The following is a 3,686-nucleotide window of genomic DNA, read 5'->3' as shown; positions in this document are numbered from 1 at the left end:
AGATGAATTCTTCCATCTGAAGAGAAAATCCAAAAGAAATGACAATGAAACAATCTGTAAATTTAACCTTATAATACTGACAAAGACAGTACTGTATTTAATTGTATGTATCAAAACAAAAGTGATGGTCATGTTCTTAATCAGACCAAATATATAACAAGCTTAAAGGAAATCTCTACAAAAGACTACATCAGCACAAATGTAAAGGATTTGGGGTTTTGAGATAACCAGCCTTGAACAATAATCTTCTGATAAACCTCAAATTCCAGATGGTCTTTGTGGATTTCAGACTACAGCTGTACTCATATAACATCATGATGAGTTTATTTGGCTTATTTTTAAAAGTAAATGTAGACAGTTGTACTGGTTTGATGTTAATTCAAATAATATCCAGTATAAATATTATTTTTAAGAGGACAACCTGAGATCTCCTGTGAGAACATATCACAATATCCTCACATAGGTCTCAATATTTTTATACGGGTATTTGTTGAGCAATACAGTTATTTAAAAGAAATTTTGTAATTTATTTATTCTTCCACAAATGAACAAAACACACTCTTCTACTTTACTATCTCTGTGATAATGTTTATGACTAAACAGTGTATTTAGACCAAATGCTAGTCTCCAAATATCCTCACACTAGCACTATTTTTTTTTTTGACATGAGTTTTTAATTAATTGAGCTTCTTGATACTATAAGCTATAGAAGATCAACTACATAAAAATGAGATGTCAAATCTTCCCCATATATCAGGCATAATGCTATTTTCATCATATCTTTACAAGACATCAGATATGTTAATATTTATGGAGTATACACGGAGGAATACTGCTAGAATTAATAAATAATAAAGCTAATATTTTTTGCAAAAATAAATCATCAGATATCTCATTATAAACTGGATGTCTTCAGTTGTAGATAATTTAGTACAGTCATAAATAACAGGAGAACACAGTGCTGATAGAATTATATTTCATTATTTAAAATATCTTGCTACTCACATAAGAATGTATTCTTTGTGTTCAAAACCATGGAAATAGACAGAACTGGTTTAGAATTGAGGGTACTTTCCAACAAATAAAAATGAGGTTGCCTCTAACATGCCACTAGAGATTATTGCATAGGTATATATAACAAATACCATTTTTCAAATGTACTTCAAAATCATCCTGGGATGATCTTGTCTATGGCAAGCTGCAGTTCAGAGAAGTTTAGCCCATTGTTCCTATTGTCTCAACAATAATAGACATCTTCCATCTTGAACAAGGTGTTATCTTACAGGTTTTAACACCGTCACTTTGAATCTTACCTGCAGAATGGAAATAAAGAATCAATAACGAATGAAGGTTTAGGGGCGTTTTTTTGTGCAACAATTAATTAACAGAAAGTCTTGGTTAAGACTTTATAAAGATCTTGTAAAAAAGTTTGTCACATCTAATGATACAACAAAAATGTATCAAAGAATTTGGTGTACGTTGATACGTATATTCAATACTGTTAATGCTGGTTTCATTTCTGATGTATCCAGCCTCATGGTTCAGTTTTGTAAAATCACTACCAAATTTGTGCAGTGCTATCTTTTGATCCAGGGAGACTACATGCCACACACAGTATTCTAAGAAGTGCTGTAGGACTGGCCCCTTCACTCTACAGCTAGGATTTTAAAAGCATGCTGGAGAAAGCAGGTATCAAGTTCTCATTGAAAGTCAAAAGGGAACTGATGCTGAACTCCATTAGACCTCTTCATTTGTAAAATCCCAGCCTACACTCCTTGACATGGGACATGCCTTCATCCTTTTTCTAATGTGTGTCTGGTAGGCATTATACACGTGTTAATTAACTGATAGCAACATAATTAAGAAAATGTTGCTATGGGTCATTGTAATTCAGTTTCAGACACTGACAATGAAATAGAAGTACAATTTTAAAACAGCAACTTGCTGCCAAGCATAATGGACGTAGGACTACCAACATAAAGTTATGATTAAAACTCCAGAACCTTCAAAAACTGAATGAGCTTCAATAAGGCCAAATGCCGGGTGCTGCACTTCGGCCACAACAACCCCCAGCAGCGCTACAGTCTTGGGGAGGAGTGGCTGGAGAGCTGCCAGTCAGAGAGGGACCTGGGGGTGTTGATTGACAGCCGGCTGAACATGAGCCAACAGTGTGCCCAGGTGGCCAAGAAAGCCAATGGTATCCTGGCTTGTATCAGAAATAGCATGGCTAACAGGGACAGGGAAGGGATCTTACCCCTGTACTCAGCACTGGTGAGGCCACACCTCAATTACTGTGTTCAGTTTTGGGCCCCGCACTACAAAAAGGCCATTGAATTATTCGAGTGTGTCCAGAGAAGAGCAACGAAGCTGGTGAAGGGTCTGGAGTACAGGTCTGATGGGGAGAGGCTGAGGGAACTGGGGGTGTTTAGTCTGGAGAAGAGGAGGCTGAGGGGAGACCTCATCGCCCTCTACAACTCCCTGAAAGGAGGTTGCAGAGAGCTGGGGATGAGTCTCTTTAACCAAGTAATAAGCGATAGAACAAGATGTAATGGCCTCAAGTTGTGCCAGGGAAGGTTTAGATTGGATATTAGGAAGCATTTCTTTCCAGAACAGGTTGTTAGGTGTTGGAATGGGCTGCCCAGGGAGGTGGTGGAGTCCACATCCCTGGAGATGTTTAAGAGTAGGATCGACATAGTGCTGAGGGATATGGTGTAGTTGGGAACTGTCAATGTTAGGTTAATGGTTGGACTGGATGTTCTTCAAGGTCTTTTCCAACCTAGGTGATTCTGTGATTCTGTGAAAAGTAACTCATGGCTCTGTGGCTTTATTTTCTTACAGCTCTCTTCCTTTTTCTATGAAGTTCCTAATCTATACATACTATATAACTATGAGATTTACATATGATTTTAGTAAATCACTAAGCCCATTCTACTATTGAATTTTTCAGTATGTGACTTAGTGAAGTGGTTTTATGCCAAAAGCACATTAAAAAAGATAAGCCTAGACAGCATTTTCAGCTTACAATACATAAGTTAACAATGTATTGCTTAGTTTTCTGCATCTACACCAAAATGATGAGGTGATGATTTGTTTAAACATTAGGAGTTTTAAATACATATTGATCAAATATTATCTAAGAACAGATTAAAGGGAAGTGGTATATAAAATCGATGTTTAATTAATTAATTTACTTTACAACCAGGGACTTACGAGACTAGAAGCTAAAATAAAGTGGAAGGCATAAACTAAATAATCCACCAAGTGGATTCCATTACATTTCTATGTCTGCAAAATTAAAATCCTGGTAACACAAACAAAAATGTTACAACAGACAGTAAAACACCACCTAGCCAGTAGGAAAGCAACAGTGATACTTACTTCAATTGCCATTGTTTTCAACAGTGCACAGTGAGGTTCTCCGAAAATTACAAAATACCTCCCTTTATTTTTTCATCATTGTCTACTAGAGTCAGGATAGGTCTTTTTTGCCCATTGTAGTAACACTGTGGAGAGGAAAAAAAAAATAAATCACAACACATTTACACTGAACTTCAATGATATTATTACGCATATGAGCCAAACTTCTATATCCAAGAAACAAACTTCTAAGCCAAGTTTGCAGTTAGCATGAAAGGAACAAATCCCAATAGGTTTTTAGTTCCAAGCTCCTAGAGATGTCCAATACT

This window comes from Strix uralensis, chromosome 12 (genome assembly GCF_047716275.1).
Source record: "Strix uralensis isolate ZFMK-TIS-50842 chromosome 12, bStrUra1, whole genome shotgun sequence".
In the NCBI taxonomy this organism is placed as follows: Eukaryota; Metazoa; Chordata; class Aves; order Strigiformes; family Strigidae; genus Strix; species Strix uralensis.
The sequence above is the reverse complement of the archived record's forward strand: the minus strand, read 5'-3'. Positions refer to the sequence as shown.